Here is a 19,320-nt window from a genome sequence, read left to right as displayed (position 1 = left end):
TTGTGTAAATGCAGTGCCAGAGGAACACCATGACACTGTGTGCCATGTGGAGTGGCATGTGGTGTCATGCTGCCATGGGGGCAGAGTGGGTATGTGTCACACCTTGACTCTGCCCCAGGCTGGCCTTTATGGCCAGTGTGTACAGACCCACAGTAAAAAGGAATAACTACAAACAGGAAGAACTGTTAAAAGTACTGTATTGGTGCACTTCTGCCATCTGTTGGGTGAAAATGAAATTTACAACAGATGCTAATATGTTTAATTAGCCCTGATTTTTAAAAAAAAATAATGATGAGGAACGAAACTTACCACACAGCTTTGGAGGATTCTGCTGTCTTGTTCATTCTCTCATAATTTTTCTGTTTATTCCAAATGAGATAGTTAGTATCAGGACAATTGTTGGTTAAGAAGTGCATCAGTAGTCATTGAAAAACCATCAAATGCTGACTTATGTTGTTACTTTGTTTGGTGTGGGTGGAGGTGGTATAAATGTGATAGACTAATGGTAGGTTTAAGTGAAGGCTGAAACTGGTGTGTGACTCATCACCATAAGGGATTGAACACCACTAACATCTATTCTAAAAGGTGTTAAGAATTTTAAAAGTATAAATCTCAGAGTGAGATAAGAATTCCTCTGTATCCACAGTGGAGGAGTGGGAGGTCATTGCAAAAATCAATGCGCAACCTCTAATTTATCATGGAGAAAATACTTGGTGTACAAGTATTTAGCCTACCTATTTGGATTCATATTGCTACTTCTGAGGATATTTTTAGTGTTTTCATACTTGCTTCATTTATTCCTGTGTTTGAACATTCAGAATGCCCTGCAAATAGGTTAAACATGGTTGACTTCCTTTCTACATCTGCTAAGAAGTGAAAAATATATCAAGTGATACTTTCTCTGGTATTGTAACATATGTGCCAGATAACTCATTGGGGTACAGGAGGTCCACACCACCCATCCTTCTTACCCCCACAAGTGTCATGAATTCATAGTGTCCTTTCTATTCATGAAAGGTCTCTTCCTTTTGTAGAGGTTTCTTTTGGAGGAATTTAGGAAGGGTGTGCAATATTTGCTGATGCTCTCTTCCCCTTTAGCCCTCAGTCTCATTTCCCACAGATTTCTATATAGGGGGCAATCCTTTGGAGAAGTTTTTTTTCAAGGGATAGACAGGGGAATGCAGGTAGAAGGAAGAGGTCCACAAGAATTACAAGACCATTGACTTGGAGTGTACATTATTGCATTTGCTTCACAAGAAATGAAAAATTGAACCCATTTGGCCCAGTTATCATTTGTCATGAAATCAATTGCTATGATTTACATTGGGTATAAAAAGGTTCATTTTCCATTACCCTGTTGATACTCATTCATCTCTCAGTCTGTATGTTTTTCTTATCTTGTACAGGAGTGGAGCCAAATTTATTTATTTATTTGATTTCTATCCTGTCTCACTCCTGAATGGGGCCTTTTTAAAATAATTTTGGGAGCTACCTCTTGGTAGTTGTTATTTTCTTATCTCAGAATGCCCCAGCCATTGCATAGTCCTTGAAGTACTTAATGAGCCATGGTGACGGTGTCATCACTAGAAGATGCTGTGTGGACCAAAGCAGGTGACACTCTAGAGGGGGGTGTAAATCCAGTGGGGTGGTACAACACATGGGACTGATGTGGCTGCTGGGTGAGTGAGAAAGAGCATCACATCCCTTTCTCACTCACCTAACAGTCACGCTAGAGCCCAAATGGCCTTTTTTTTTTGGGGGGGGGGAATGCCTTCCATCTGGGCTCTGGCACTGCTGCAGCCACACTGGAGCCCAAAGAGCCCTCTGAAGGCCGCAGCAGTCTCCCCCCATTGCCCCCCCACACTGGGTAACACCAATCCTTGGGTGACACATTTGGCCTGCAGGTGGCACTTTCCCATTCTTTCCCTAGAACTGTAAGAATTAGGGGTGCACCTACACTGAAAAAAAAAGCCATTTGACACCACTTTAAGTGCTGTAGCACCATCCTGTGGAATCTTGGAAACCGTGGTTTTACAAGGTCTTAAGCCTTCTCTGCCAAAGAGTGCTGGTGCCTCATCAAACTACAAATCCCAGGATTCTGTAGGGTAGAGCCTTAGTAGTTAAAGTGGTGTCACTGCATTATTTCCTCAGTATAGACATACACTATGGTATTGAACCATATACATTACTGGGAAGAATGGTGAAAAACAGCTAAGTAGGGAGGAAACTGAAACTTCTCCCCACTGCTGGCTCCTATGCACCCTCCCACAAACCAAAAGAAGAAACCCATTGGACAATTTTGGGGCAGTTTGTGAAGGGAAGACTGCAGTGTGGAGAGGAAAGAGAAGAAAGTTCTAGAAATTATCTCATCAGAACATTGGATTTAGGCCATGAGGAACAGTTCAGTCTGGTCATTTCTGATTGTTTTGAGGAATCATGTGTAGGCTAAATACACATGAGGCAGGCAAGTCTGCAGGAAGGTAGACCGAGAAACAAGTAGACAGATGAACGGGCAGAAATACCATTATACTGTACACTCGTTTCTATATTCTTCAAGAGATAAATACAGTCAGCCCTCTGTATTCCTGATTATTTTATCCATAGATTCAAGAACTGACAGCCTGAAAATATAATAATAATAATAATAATAATAATAATAATTAATAATTAATAAATATTAATAAAATATTCCACATTATTGGCACTGGATTCTAAATGACTTGTTTTATAGCCATTGGAGGTGGACGAAAGAGGAGGGAGGGGGAAGGGGGATGAAAGGTATGGGGTGCAATAGTGGTAATATTTAGCAATTATTTATTATATAAATTGTATGGTATTATCAAGTATAAAATCAATAAATTTTCTACATTCTTTAAATAGTCACTGAGGTCATCTGTACCTAGCAAGGAGCTTTGAAATCTCCTTTGAGAGTAATAGATCTGTTAGGCCAGCAAGAAATGAATTTGGTTCTTTTCAATATGACAGACATTATTCATTTTACCTGCAAAACAGCCACCTCTCTGGAAGCAGCCTGACTAGCATGTTCTGTGCTTTAACAGCATTGTGCCAACACAAATGCTGTGGCTCCCTTTGAAAAGAGCTTTGAATGCAAGCAGGTTAATAGAAGGACTCCTCAGGTAAAATGAGAGAATAATCTGGGATTACTGAAATGAACCTCATAACTATGGAGCCCCTGGGAAATAAAGAGCCAAACATTACATCTGTTAGCTCCTAAAACCTCCCTATAAATAGTTTGGATAATTAGGGGCTTATGTTCCATGAAAACAATGAAAAATATGTCATAATTACCCTTTCATATTTTCTTTTCTTTTTCATTGGGGGAAAATGATCCCGGTAATTTGGTGCTAAAGAGGGTAGGACACATTAGACATTGTTATCTCCTTGGCTCTGGTGCTGTGAGCACAAAAGGAAGTCTGGAGGTGAACCTCAACACACTAAGGGCTGCTTTCTCAATCTTAAATCTTGGATCAATTAGCGTACATTTCATGGTCATTTCTGTCAAATAAAAGACTGTAGCTTGGTGAAATGGCCCCCATTTTGGATCAGTTAGAAGGCATCAAAGGACTTGCAATTTCCCAATTCCCCTTTTCCATGTAGGACATTTTTTATGTTTGTTTTTGTTCAAAAAGAAAAGCTTATAGGTTTGCTATTATCTGGACAGAAGGATTGTCTTCCATGGAATTTCTCTTTCTCCCCTCATTATGTACTTTCATCTTGTGATGAAAAGTTGTCTCATTCTCTGTGTAGACACTTAACATGTAGCCAAACAGTACCATACATATGCGAGAGGGGAGGCATCAGTAGTCTTGGGGAAACCCTAAGATTGCCCAAGAAAGAAAAAGAAAAAGAAAGAAAGAAAGAAAGAAAGAAAGGGAAGGATTCTCTTCATAGTCCAGAAGTAACCCATGATTTCATGAGAGACTACATTTGCTTTCTTTAATATCATATGTATCTTCAAGCAATTGGTTGTGGTAACTGAAAGAATGCCTGGATCCTCTATTATTCAGAAATCACTCCTGCATCCTTTGAGTTCAATGGAGTTTTCTTTCAGTAAGTGGGTGCAAGACTGTAGCCTTACATACAAAGGAACTGATGGCCTGGTCTCTTAAATCCTTTCCTCCTCTTCTATTGCCATCCTGATGCCTTAGCATTTTGCTCCTGATTTTGAAGTTTTGCTACGGGAACTGTTAGGCTTTAGTACAGATGTGCATTCTAAGAGGCTGTATCAATGTCTAAACCATTCCTTGTGATATTTCCATAGCATCGATATTAGCAAGGCACTGATTCTGAGAGGTTTGTTAATGCTTTGCATGGAAGAGCAGAAGCCTCTTAGTACCCTTCCATATTTGCTATTTCCATTCAACTTCTTTAATATTTAATACAGAAGCCATGGAATTATGGGATTACAGCTTGCTGTATCTCAATTTAACTGCTGAGATCCAGCAAAAAATCTGGGATTCATTCTCCTTGTTCAGCTTCTAGCCTAGATCATCTACAAAGAAGCCAAGGCCATCTCCAACATAAAAACTGGGCCTACAACCAGATTTTCTTTTTGAAATAGATGTTATTTTTAATTTTAAAAAAAACCTTGAAGTTACAAATAGAAAGCACTGGGAGTTACAAACACTTGAGATGCCCAGTGCCAAAATGGAATGAATGCATACTTGCCTACCAGAGGAACTGCTTAAGAACAATCCCTTGTTGCTCATAACTGGAAGCTTTTATAGAGAGCAAGGGTTATCATGTGAACCTGATAGTGATTTGCATGCTGCACTAGGACTCTGGGATACCAGGATTCAAATCCCCACTCAGTCATGGAAACCCACAGGATGGCCTTTGTCAAGTCATACTTTCTCAGCTTCAGGAAAAGGCAGTGGAAAATCTGAATAAATCTTCCCATGACCCTATGAAAAGATCACAATATGTTGTATTCGACCTGAAGGCACATAACATTATCATCATCAACAACAACAACAGAATAACATGTCCAACTCTATGCTAGTCAAAAAGCCTTCTAGTCCACTTGGTTTGTCAATACCAATGATGATTATTTTTTGGATTAGTTGGTTTTTAATATGTAGTTTTTAATCTTATACTGTTTAATCTTGTCTTAAGGGGGGGGTACTACATATATATATGGTTGTATTTTAACTTGTTGTATGCCGCTTTGATTGCTTGGCAAAAAGCGGGATAGAAATAAAAAATTATTATTATATTATTATTATTATTATTATTATTGATTCCTTTTTGGCAGAGTGTGTAGTACACAGGTTGAATCCCTGCCTGAAGCACTCTGCATTCAAGGCTAGGGCTGTGATTCTTTACTAATTTTCTTTTCAAATGAAGCAGTCACTAACTTTAGCAACTTTCTTTCTGCTCCAAGAAAGTCTTTGAAAACTGCAGTTTGCAGACTATTTGCAATTTAGAAGTTATTGTCACGCCCAGCCTGGAGGAGAACTCAGAGCCTCTGGGACCTGAGCCTGTAGCTGTGGAGGCTGAGTCTGGCCCTACTTCTGCTCCATCAGAGTCGGTGGCCTCTCAGGAGGTTCAGCAGCCAAGTCTGCCTGTGGCAGAGTTTTTGGACATGGAGGAGGATCAAGGAAGTGTGCCTACCTTCAGACAGCATTGAGCCAAAAGGGAGTGTCTTCGAGGATTGTGGAGGCTTTATGACAAGCGCGCTGGAAATCAGACGCACCTGAATGCCTGCAGCCTGCCTATATAAGCAGCTGTGGGATGTTTGTCTAGTTGTCAGTGATTTTCTGACTTTCTTGGGGAAAGTACTCTGGCTCTGGTTCCTATTACTCTTTTGACTGAAACCTTGCTTCTTGGACTGCTGACCTGTCTTGACTCTCTGGAACCCTTGACCTTTGGACTGCCTTATTGGCCTGGCTATCTGATACCCTGGACCTCAGATGTCTAGACAAATCCTCTTGGTAATACCTCTTGTGCTTCTAGACTTGCTTTGCACTGTTTGTTTGGGAACTGAGCTCCTCATATCAGCCATTTGGCCGTTTTCCCAGACAGTTATTCTGTTCAAATTCTGTTCAAATATGTGGTTGTTTTTCACAGCAAACAGCATTTTCTGTACAGGAAATAGTATTTTCTGCAAAGCATTTTCTTTTTCCTACACAGAAAATGCTGTTTTGTGTGCAAAATATCCAAGTGTGAATTTTTTCACAAAGTTAGGCCTGAACTGCGACAATTTCTCCTCAGTTCAGTATTCTTCTGGTCAAGGTTTTTTGACGCTAGAGAAAAGTTGTTTGTTTTTTTTACTTTTTGGGGAATATTATTCAAATATTCTTCCCATCCCTATATAAGACTAGGGTTGGGAAATATGTGCTTTTCCTGATGTTGTTGGACAGCTGCATCTAATAAAAACCAGACATATGCCAGTTTAAATCAGGCAAAATGAACATCATACCAATATACTGAAAATTACTACCAAATGAATTAATAGCAGCATCCTAGAGCTATAAACAGCCCTGAACAACAAAGGTATCACAAAGTTATCACAAAGCTTCTTAAGAGCAAATTCACTACCAGCAGCAACTGTGAACAGCAACAATTGTGATTGGGAGAGTTTCTCCACTCTTCCACTTGTTGATTGCATGGCCACCCTCAGCAGAAGTGGCAACGTGTCTGGCAGCCTTTCCACAGAGCTCCATGGATTGTTTTATATCATGTGTACCCAAAATATGATAGAAGATGCTTTTCCTTTTCTTATGCCTGTGCTCACCTACAGCATATAACCATTCACACAAGAGTCTGCTTTTAAGTTAAAAGTGTTAAGAGCTTTCTTGTTGATAACCCTGATTTAGGGAATCTTACACTCACACACACACTAATCTTTATCAGAACAGTAAAAATACTTAATTTAAGACAGAGTTTTGGATTATTTATAAAGGAGCTTGAATTGTGAATTAAAACCCCATCTGGAAGTCCTGCGCTTTTTAAAAAGTGCTGTTCAGGAAAAAGAGAAAACTAAAATAATAGTTTTGGGCCACTAGAGGGTGTCATTGTTGCAACACTGCAGTCGTTTATATAATAAATGATTGATTCAGCTCAACTGATTTCAGAGTACTGTGGCTTGATCACAGATTCATTTATAGAATTCAAAGACATAGCCACATCCGTCTGGAAAATCAGTATGCAAAGGGATCTTGTAGCACCTTTGAGACTAATTGAAAGAGAGGGTAGCTGGTGGCATGATGAAGTATGCTTAAGTCTTCAAAAGCTTCTTTCTTCCCACCTCAAAGGTGCTATCAGATCCCTTTGCCTGCAGATTCATTTATAATATCTCTGCTATGGAGACAGCATGTATCTGATATTGTAAAACCAGGAGTAAGATAAGGAACATTCTTTGAGGACCTTATCTACTACATGTGAACTATCTTTCTAGGACAACTGCTTCTAAGCTGGTAATAACTGAAAAGATTTTTCCCCTCCATGTGAAAATTCTATGAGTTATATAACATGACAGATACTTCCTAGATATGTGGATATTCCAAAACTATTTAACATATATTTGAATTAACATTGAATTTGGCACCATATCATTCTGTTCTCTAGCAACATTTTATTATTTACTACTTCCCAAAACACCACCATCATTACCATCATAATCACCATAATCAGTATTAGTTTATTAACTTCATTTGTATCCTGGCATTCTCTCACATGAGCACATGGTGGCTGTACTCCTCCATACATGTGAGATAGATAATCAGAGAGAGAGAGATTGAGAGAGAGAGAGAGAGAGAGAGATTATCTTAACATCACAAAGCAAGTTCCTAGGATAATGGGAACTAGAACCCAGATTTCCCACATCCCAGTCAAGCAGCGTAACCACTATGTAACACCTCATATGACCAGTTTTAACATCTGATAACTGGTTGGTGGTCAAAACCCACCAGATGGCTCCTAACTACATACCTCATAAGAGTGCTTCCTTTTCTGACACATTGCAACCCAGTGTAGTGTAATGGTTGGAACACTGGACTAAAACTCTGAAGTTGTGGTTGTTGCTGTATGCCTTCCAGTTGACCCGGGTTCAATTCCCCACACAGCCATGGAAACCCACTGGGTGACCTTGAGCAAGTCTCCCAATCTCAACCCCAGAAAACCCTATGATAAACACAGCTTAGGGCCACCATAAATCAGAAATGATCTGAAGACACACAACATAAATAAAGAACAACGTCGATTCTACAGAAAGCAAGGAAAGCAAACAAAAATTGAAATTTGACTATGATGGTCTGCCAAAATCAAGGGGTGGGGGGGGTGGGGTGGAGTTGGGCAAATCAAATGAGAAAGTGCAGTCAGACCAGAATAACTGGTTTAGATGTATATTGGGCTTTTTAGTCTGTCCAATAAAGGTATCACCATTTTGTGGGTTTTGGATTTTTTTCATATTTTGCTGTATGACTAACATGGCTACCCCTAAAAATGTTTCCTGGTTTAGAAAATGGTAGGGTAAAAACGCCAAGGGAAATAATTTTTCTCCATTAAACTTACAGACTCCTTGCTCTAGTTGGATCACCTATCTGAGCTTATGATATAGGACTTGTTCATTAATGCCATGGCAATGCTTTATGTTCTGGCTGTCTTTTAAAAATCATGCACAAAGAACTTCTTTACAAAGCAAAACTGATTTATGAAAGCGACCTGACAATGTAACTTTTACCATCACAATTAGCAAATTGCTCTCAGTAGATGAACCAATTTGCACTCAATATACTATACCTGAGAGATATGGAGGAGGAATAAAAATTGGGATATTAACATGAAAATGAAGCCATTTAATTAGCAAAGAGTTGTGGAAGAACGAGAAGAAGGCAAAGTCCCTTTTGCATGATCTGAGCAAAACAGGTGCTTTTGTGAAAAGACTGCTAGTGAAGCATGCTTCCTCCAAGGTAATTTGCATAGCATTAGCCTTGCAGATTTTGCTCATCATTTTAACCTGCAGGAGGTGAAAGAGTTCATGCTTGCTTTGTAAAATTGACAGTAGCGGTAAAAGACATTTAAATGTCTTAGTGATATAAGATGCTCTTCTTTTCATCAAGGATTTATTTTTTATTATTATTTAAATTTGGGGGGGGCTTTTATGATTTGTTAGCTGCTTCTTCAGAGCAGCTCGAAATATTTAGAAAATATCTCTGAGCATTCATCATTGACCTTTCCATGATGTTATTCAATTAAAAAAGAAGAAAGCCATCATTTCTGCGATGATAGTTTTATCTTCCCAGTCTTAACAAAACTGCAGACACATAGATAAGAAGAAACTAAATCAAAGTTAATTTCAGTGTGTGTAATACATAACATAAATGAGATGAAGCATTTGACCACACTAATAGTAGTTTTTTAGATGGTGATCTAAGAGCCACAGATTGAAATGAATTTACTCTTTCTTTCTCTTCAGGGAGAACTATGTCCTTGTTTCTCAGAACTGTTCCTTAGAAGCCCAATTCTCATGCATTTGGCCTCAATGGGTAGGTAGGCACAGATAGTTCGTAGGACAAAACTTGATAGGATTTTGAACCTCCAACAATTTGAAGAAGAAACATTCAGGCAAGGGGAGGAAGAGAAGAGGCTGTAGTCTGTGTGAAAGCTCTAGGTTCCAAACACAAAATTATTTTACCAGGCCTCTGCAATAATGGTGTGTCAGAAATAGATACTGAAGCAATTTATCAGAGGCTGTTCAGTGTTTTTCACTGTTCCTGCAAGTTTTCTCAAGGAAGCTTCAGTAATAACAGATTTGTGGAGCTGCTGGTGGAAATACTTTGCTTGTGTGATCTTATTCCAGTCCTATCATTAAATCTTTTCTTAAAACCTCATCCCTTGCATCTTAATTGTTTGGTAATTCTTTGCTTGTTTCTGTTGGACTGTTGATTCTAGTCTTTTGAGATTTCCCGCAGCTCTTGCAAGACCCCTACCCCTTATAAGGATAGGGGCACTTCCCCATGAGTCACAGAGGTGTTCTTTGAGAAATGAAGATCGTGGGCAGCTGTGACCTTGCCAGCTCTTTGCTTTGAAGGATTTTCAAAAGCCCAGTAAGTATTTTTAAAAAGATATAGAGGAAGGAAGGAAGGAAGGAAGGAAGGAAGGAAGGAAGACTGTGGAGTGAGGAAAAGCAGACATGGGGAAAGAAAGAATGGAGTGAGCAGGGGTGTTGGGAGTTTGGTGGTGATGGAGATTAGGTTATGCATCTGAGAATCTGACAGAGAAGCACAGAGTGAGCATTGGGTGGAGATAGGGTAGGAGATAGCAGAGTGCTCAGTGCTCAAGAGATAGATAGAGAGAGACTACATCTGTCTTCAAGGACTGAACCATAATGGCCTCCTTTCAGATGTTGGCATGCATAAAAGTATGCAGTTCGGTGGTGGTCACTTTCTGATCAAACTGCCAATCATTCTCCCACAGCTTTAATATGTTTGCACTCAAACAACTTTTGTAAAGATCATGCTCTTCAAAGTTTTGGACCACTGAGTGGCTGCCACTCCCACCCTGTGGAATTCCCTTCCATGGGAGGCTAGGCTGGCCCTTTCCCTACTCTCTTTTCACTGGCAGGCAAAAACCTACTTCTTTAAAAAGGTCCTTTAATAGACAATTATTTGAAGGAACAAAGAAGACAAAAATAATGACCATGGTAGATCTACAAGAATTCATGCTAGACAATGAGAAAACTAAACTAAACTAAACTAGTCAAAAAGTTCCCATACCTTGGTTCAAATACTGATCATAAGAGGAACTACAGTCAGGAAATCAGAAAGAGACTAGGATTGGAAAGGGCAGCTATGAAAGAACTGAATAAGATCCTAAAGTGTAAAGACTCTGAACACTAAAGTGAGGATAGTCCAAGCCACTGTATTCCCCATCACCATGTACAATGCAAAAGCTGGACAGGGGAAAAAGCCCATAGAAAGAATATAAACTCATTTGATATGTGGTGCTGGAGAAAATTATTGAAGATACCATGGACAGCAAAGAAGACAAATAAATGGATTATAGAATAAATCAAGCTCAAACTATCCACGGAAACCAGGATGACTAAATTGAGGCTGTTGTACTTTGGCCACTTCATGAGAGAAAATCAATAGTTAGAAATGGTTTTACACATTATAGATAAGAAGATATGTGTGAATCTGTTGGCATAGGTAAACTTAATTGTGTCTCTCTTGTTTTCCTTTGTAAGTAATGTTCAAAGAAGAAGGAAGAAGATAGGAAAGTTATAAGAAAGTATAAGTATGTGATAGAAGGTCAGAGTAGGGAGAGAAGGGTAAGGGTGAAGACTTAGTTCGAATGTTGGAGTGAAGGATAAGTGTTAGTAAGGAGTAAAGAGGGTTAGGAAAAGGGGAAGTGGGAGAAAGAGAAGTAAGAGGTTTTAAGTCGAGAAGGGACAGTGAGAAAGAAGATGAGATAATGTGAGAAGGTCTAAGAAGAGGAACTGATGGAAACAAGAGCAGAAGTGCTGAAGACTAGAAGATTATTTTGGGGAAGGTTTGAACATTATACACTTAATTTGTTACTTTGTATGAATGTATGTAGGATTATATGTTATTTTGTATTTATGCTTAATATGTATGGTTTTTTTTCTAAGCTAATAATTTTTTTTTAAAAAAGAAATGGTTTTACATATTATAATCTATTTATTTTAATTATGTTTAAAATTTTATTGTTTTTAGCTGATTCTTTTTGTGGGCCACATTGTGTCCCTGGTTTTTAAAGGTGGCTTAAAGCTATAATAATAAAATAATATCAAATATAAGCTATTTTCAATAAAACAAATAAAAGTGACTGTTGTGTGTTCTTTGTTATGTCTTCACAGGAGATTATCAAACGGGGAGGGGGGAAGCTAGGAGTGAAAGGCATACACCCAACAAAGTCGTGCGATCACACTGAAGATTTTATAAAGACATTGTGCTTATCCAGGACTTAACCCATGAAGATTCAAGAATGCTCCAGCAACAAATCATTCCTGGGGAAGTCCCAGGAATGGTTTGTTGCTGGATCTTCATGAGTTAAGTCCTGAAAAAGCACAATGTCTTCTGAAAATCTTCAGTGTGATTGTGTGACTTGGCTGGCAATATGCCCCTTTCTTCCCTGATTTTCCCCCATCTGATAATCTCCATAGTGTAACTATGTCTCTGAAACTCTCTTTCTCTCTCTCTCTCTCTCTCACACACACACACACTTATACACACACTTTTGTTTTCCTGGTGCCATTTTTAATATTTTTGGTGATGTAATGGTGGCCATCTGAGAGTCATCTGAGCCAGAATGTTTAGTTCAGGCGTGAAGAAAACTATGACCTTCTAGACGTTGCTGGGCTTGAGCTCCCAGCATTCCTTAACATTAGTATATAGTATGTAGGTTAGAACTGATGCAGTCCAATAAGATCTGGAATGCTGTACTCTTCTCATCCCTGCTTTCCTTGAGCATGTTGTAACTGTGTGTGCTTTGGGAACATTTTATTCTGGAACATGGTGTGGTTCCAGATCTCCCAAAGACTTCATTCAATGTCAAACACTGACACGTGTTATTGCTATAAAATATAGCAGAGAAGCATTCCAGCCCTTTCATTGATACAGCCCAGCATCCCAGCCAAACAACCTATTCTGTCCAGACTATCTCTGGCTGGCAATCTAATTCCTCTTACCTGGCAATGAAACTGCAGGGGGGGGGGGTGCACTCTCCCAAGATGAGGTTAATAGAAGATGAACTCCCAAGGGTTATATATTTCAAAAGCAAACAAAGAAAGTCAGAGTGCACAAGCATGACCCATATCCTCTCTTCATAGCTATAAGAACTGTGTAAGCAGGTTAGCAACAGAGGAAAATTCACTTCTCTAATTCATTTCTAGCATTCATATCTTTTCCCCAACTCCAGATTCTAACAAGCTTACTAATACAAGTTAACCCTAGTTATACCATTGGACAGTGGTTAACATTTAGCTATGACTCCAAAACCCATCTGCCTTGAGACAAAGACCCATCTCACAACAGGAGGAATAAATATGAGTCTCACAGCAGCTTTCCAAATAAAATTATCAGACTGTGTCTGATTCTGGTCTGGACTTTAGAATGCGTCAAATGGTTGATACACCCTTACTCTGTGTATTCTTATCCCATTCGTAACTGTGCCTCTGCTGTGGCTGATATCCAAAGATGTGCATAATAAATTGTACCCCACTTGCTTCTGATGTTCAAGATAACATTCAAATGTTCTTAGTGTTTTTCTTTCGTACTTTGAACTGATTCTTTGAAATAGCCCCATTTTGCTCTTCATTACTGTCTTTATTACACCTGGCTATTATGCACTTCATAAAATGGAGAGAAATTGGTTTGGGTTTTTGTTGGCCTGTCACCACCAATTACCTAATGTGCAGCAAGGAAAAGGCCTTTCTTTTGAGCAAGGGATCTATCTCAAGGGAGTTAGAACAGAAGCAAGGGCAGGAGTGTTCCCATAAACACCTGTTTTATTGAAATTACATGGCATGAAATCAGTAAGGAGAAAGCACACCTGCAGTGATATACCTAGCACTAAAAAACTGAAATTTAAAACAAGTGAAGAATTATGCTACTATCCCAAAATCAAGATTCATCAGGAGCCTACCTGATACCATATTACCTATAGTGGTTAACTCTAAAAATTGGAAGTATTTATATTGATGTAGTGAGGTGTTTCATTCATTCATTCAAATATTTAGATCCCATCTTTTCATGAGCTCTCAATGTGATGATTAAGCATTTAGCAAGTTAAACCAGGGTAAATGAAAATAGTTTCAAATAATGCACATTTAACTATTGGATTGTCTAGTGACAAAAACCTTTACAATGCAAAATAAAGGTGGTTTATGATGGATCTACTGGGAGTGGGGGCATTCTGTTGTCCAAGGCAGAATAACAAATGGTGTTCTCCCCATCCCAAGTCAAAGTGCTTGGTACTTAAAGCCAGCCAAATTATTTTGGCACATGAAACATAGAATCCCACATGCACCTCTCTTTATTGCTGATAGTAAAAATATAATAACAAAGAACATAACTAACAATGTGTAGCTATTTCATGACACTCAAAATTTCCTACACAGGATAGCTGTCTCACTGTGCCAAATGGTATGGCTAGACATGTCTGATTCTTCTAATCAGTATTCCAGAGTCTTTGGGGATAATTAGACCCTTCCAGAGGAAATAAAAGACAAGGGAATTATAGAAATCAATTTTTGCACCTGGTGTGTATGATGTGATGTACATCACATTGATTCTTCTCTCTGCCTTGGCTGTGTCATACAACATACCCCAGCACATTTTCTCATACCGCAACAATGCTCATGATGATAAAATTTCTGATTCACCAGCTTTTCTGTGACATACAACTATTAATTGTATGTCTCCAATTAATAGTTCTCACATCTGTTTCAAAAGAAATATAGCATGCTATCATCTCCCTAATTTATCAACAAGTCAACTTCTGTTTGTTTGATTGGCACTTCTAGTCTATATTTTAGATTACAAAGAGAGATTAATAAGCTTTTTTGATTAACCTTTCATCAAATGATCTAAAGAAGGAAAATTACCTGTAATTATTGGTACTGAAGGTAGGCTGAGCCAGAATGTCTTAGCTGCAAACCTTTTACCTCTTTATGAAGTCTAAAATATCATTAAAGCAAAAACTGCTTAAAAGGCATACTTTAATTGTTAAGTTTTAAAGGTGGTGGTGGGGATGCAGTGGCCCAGTAGTTTTGAGGTTGATTCTGTCAGTTGCACGATTGGCAGGTTGGCCGATAGAGACCCAAGTGCCGCATGATGGGGTGACCGCCCACCACTAGTCCCAGCTTCGGCCAACCTAGCAGTTCAAAAGCATGTAAAAGTGCAAGTAGATAAATAGGTACCTCTTTGGTGGGAAGGTAACAATGTTATGTGCAGTCATGCTGGCCACATGACCACAGAGTATTGACAATGTTGGCTCTTCGACTTACTAGATTACCACACTACACTCTTCTAGTGATGCTATTCCACTTTAACTGCTCTGGCTGCCTTCTGTTGCTTTCTGGGATTTGCAGTTTAGGGGCGTTTAGAATTCTCAGCCAGAGAGCTCTTAGGCCTCACTGAACTACAAACCTCAGAATGCAGCAGGAGGCAGCCAGAGCAGTAAAAGTGGAATAGCAGCACAAGAAGAGTGTAGTGTGGCAATGTGGTAAGTAACGGAAATGAGCACCCCTACAGTCAGGCACAACTTGACAACCTTGTCAAAGGGAAATATCTTTATCTTTACCTTTTTAAAAAAGAGGCCTTCTGTCCAGTCCATGCATTTAAAGAACTGGGCACAGGATCACAAGCTTTTGCTTGCCTTTGATGTATCACAAACTTAATTAAAATTTTAACACACACACACCAGCTTACTTTATGGAGAAAGTAATTTAAAACTGACTTCACATGGGAGCTATTATACCTTGCATCTATCCTCAACAAAGGGAATGTAGAAAGAAGCATGTATCAATACTTTAAAGGTACACTGGTTGCTGCTCTGGTTTCAAAACCATTTTGTTAGCTAAGTGGTTTGAGACCTGACATCCATCTACCATGAGCTTGCTTGAACCTTAGGGTTATAAGTTGACTTGCTTCCTTCATAAAAGTATTTTTATTGGGTCATTAGTGGGGAAATACTATACCTAGAAAGATATGCCCCTTCTTTACACAGCTTATGTGAATAGAAAATAAAATCAGATTTCATAAGTACTGTTGAGGAAAATCTGGGTTATTATGTTTAATAGTGTATAACACTTTTCAGTGTAATGTGTATGTTAATTGTTTCATTATGTAGTTTTTCTTATTTTGTCAGCCAGGCAGCACATAACAACTCTTGAAGGATGAAATATTTCATAAATATTGTTCTGCATAAGAACAGAACATCAGACGATTCAACCTTAAAGTTGGTGATTACATGGCTCTGCCCATGCAAAGAGGGGCCTCAGAGCCTGCTGCTAATGCCTCTTTAGCCCTACCTGCACACAGCTGGCTGCAGCACTTTAATGCTAGGCCTAATCAAAAGCTTCTGTAAACCCTGATCACGTCCTTTTATACATTACTTTTTTACTGAAGGGCTGCCATTTTGATTTTCCTCAAACTACTTTGTAGATGCTCCCAAGCGTTATAGAAGAATTGAATGGCATCATTAGAGTACTGGTCCCTTTGACGATTGCTGCTGCTGCTACTGTTGCTGTCTACCTGCCACCATTGCACACCCCCTAACTCCCCCAGTTTTGCAGTATGCATGCTGTGTCTTCAAGTCACTTCCAACTTATGGCAGTCCTAAGGGGAATCTATCATGAGGTTATCTTGGCAAAATTTGTTCAGAGGAGGTATGCCATTGCCATCCCCTGAGTGTCATGTGACTTGCCCAAGGTCACCTAGTAATGGGATTCCGAGCCATGTGGAAATTGTACCCTGCTCTCCAGAGTCATAGCCCATGCTCAAATGACTACACCATGCTGATTCTATAAATTTGGTAGAGAGATTCCCAGTTGATCCTCTGTTCTCCCACTTTTCACCTACTTTTAAAATGCCCTTAATTGGGACAGTCCCAATTAATCCTCTGTTGTTCCACTTTTTCAACTGCTTTTAAAATGTCCTGGTTTCTTTCTCCTTTCTCCCCTTCCCCTTTCGTACTCTGCTTACTTCCACTCATACAAACTGAGTTCAAAGCAGTGAGCTTTGGGGTTAAGTGGAAATTTGAACCTGGGTCTCCCTAGGCAGACATTCTAAGCAGTACATCATGCTGGTTGATATTGGCATGAGACAGATGGGCCAAAAGTGGCATGGTGGCAGTGATACTAGGGTTCCGGACTGCACAGAGACCGCACGGTCCAGAACCCTAGTGTGTAATGGCGGCGGCCTAATGGCGGCGTGCCATCCACACTGGCACCGCCATCTGCATGTTGCTGAGCATCGCTTATGTCACGAGTGCTCCAGTGGCACACTCGTTACATAACCCAGGCACCACTAAAAGAACCAGGAAGAACCGAGTCCTTTTTACTCCGGAGGGATGTCATGCGGTTTGGCAACTGCGGCGTCCCTCCAGAGTTAAAACAGGTGCCTGCATACCGCCATTTTTTGGGCAGTCAGTCTTGGGCCATTATCTCTCTTTCATGGTTAAAAAGTAGTGACTCATACAGGTGATCCTAATGTCATGTTTTGTGCTAACACCCTGGCTTCTTTTTTAAAGAAAAATAGCATGGTTGTGTAAACTGTTTTGTGCAACTTTTTGAGTCACAGAATAAATAAATGAGGAATCTTCTATTGTTAGCCTTCCCACATAGAAACAGCTGCACTCACAGGAGGGCTGTATGCACATAATTGACAGGAGGGAATTGGAGCATACATTACCCTGATTTTACCTATGTTATCAATATAGTTCTTTTCAAATGGTGTCCCTATTGAATAAAATCAGGCCACATGACAACATGAATAGAGACTGAACAAATCACAAGATTTATGTTTTGTTCATTTTTTTCATTCATATATTAGTTTGCCATAGGGTTCATATCTGGAAAAGATATGGTTAAGAAGTGATATGATAGCCCTGTTTAAGTATTTGGAGGGGTGTCACATTCAGGATGGAGGAAGCTTGTTTTCTGCTGCTCCAGAAAACAGGACCCGGAACAACGGATGCAGGCTGCAGGAAAAGAGATTCCAGCTCAACATTAGGAGGAACCTCCTGACAGTAAGGGTTGTCCGACAGTGGAATGCACTCCCTCAGAGAGTGGTGGATTCTCCTTCTTTGGAGGTTTTTAAGTAGAGTCTGGATGGCCATCTTTTGTGGATGCTTTCATTGTGATTTCTTGCATGGCAGGCGGTTGGACAGGATGGCCCTTGGGGTCTCTTCCAACTCTATGATTCTATGATCGTACACCCAGCAGGGCCCATAGTAAGAGAATGTGGAAGTGGGAGAATAAAGCATATGTAGGACCAAAGGTTCCTAACTCTTGATCTACAACTCCCTGCAGGCATACAACATATGTAAACACAGAGCAAAGATGAGAAATACATGCTGGTGGGGGCACACCACACATGATGGGGGCCTTTCATTCTTGACAGAGAAGGTCTGAAAACTTTGTAAAACTAGAAATATACAGTCGGCCCTTCTTATACACGGACTTTTCATACATGGATTCAAGCATACACGGTTTGAAAATGTTCCAAAAAAGTATAAATTTACCTTGATTTTCCATTTTTTATAAGGAACACCATTTTGCTATGTCCTTATATTTAATGGGACTTGAGCATACACGGATTTTGTTATACACGGGGGATCTTGGAACCAAACCCCAGCGTATAACAAGGGTCCACTGTATAACTGCACAGTTATGTAGAGCTCTTCTTCAGACCTTCCCTGTCAGCTTGGGGAGGTGAGGGATGGACGAGGCAGTGCCAGTGTGTGTACCTCTCAGAGCTTAGAACTAACTGCAAGTTCCAGAATGTTCCATCTAAGATAATTACTGCAAACTGTTGTCCAAAAAAAAAATGTTTACAGTTCTGGTGTGTCCCTTCTTCCTTACAACTGATGAAAGCCTGAAGAGGGATTAGAGATCCCTTGAATCATGAAACATCAGATGATTGTGTATATTTGCCCAACTCTACTGTTAGCTGAGGTCATTAGTAATGACTCTCTGTAAATGTCAATTAGCCAGTAAACCAATAATTGGAAATTAGTCTCTCTTGGAAATGCTAGTAATGATCCTTTTAGGGGAGGATGTTAGAAAGGTAAATTTTTGATGGCCCATTCCGGACCGGATACACTACATAGCAACAGCACTACTTTAAGAAAAGATGATGGCCACCATTTCTCTAAGTAACATCCCATGAAAGAGAGAGAAAAAGAGAGCTGTGACAAACAGGGCTAATGGGTGGCTTCTTCTGTGTAGTAATGCCACTTATGTAATTGAGATAATAGTTGCTCTTTCAAATAAAGACAGATAAGTTATTAACAGCTGGAGCTTGCAAAACCACCACTATAATGAACTAAAGAATCTTTTCCCATTTCCTTCTCCTACCACGTCTTACGTGTTTCGTACTAATTAAACATAATAATTAATAAAGATAAGCATAATTATTGTCATCTGCAGCAATAATATCAAGACTGAGCTGCTGCTGAAAGTGGAAATTCCAGTGGTCTGTGATGAAAGCTAGTAAGTTTGAGAATCTTAAACATACCAGTGAAGACATCCCAATTGCCAAAATCTGGTATGGCTTTTAGTGCAGTTATCTGAAAGACTTTGCATTATCAACAGTATATTTTATTATT

The sequence above is a fragment of the Sceloporus occidentalis genome, unplaced genomic scaffold, assembly GCF_023333645.1.
Source record: "Sceloporus occidentalis isolate IW3139 unplaced genomic scaffold, rSceOcc1.0.p SCAF_1, whole genome shotgun sequence".
Classification (NCBI taxonomy): domain Eukaryota; kingdom Metazoa; phylum Chordata; class Lepidosauria; order Squamata; family Phrynosomatidae; genus Sceloporus; species Sceloporus occidentalis.
The sequence above is the reverse complement of the archived record's forward strand: the minus strand, read 5'-3'. Positions refer to the sequence as shown.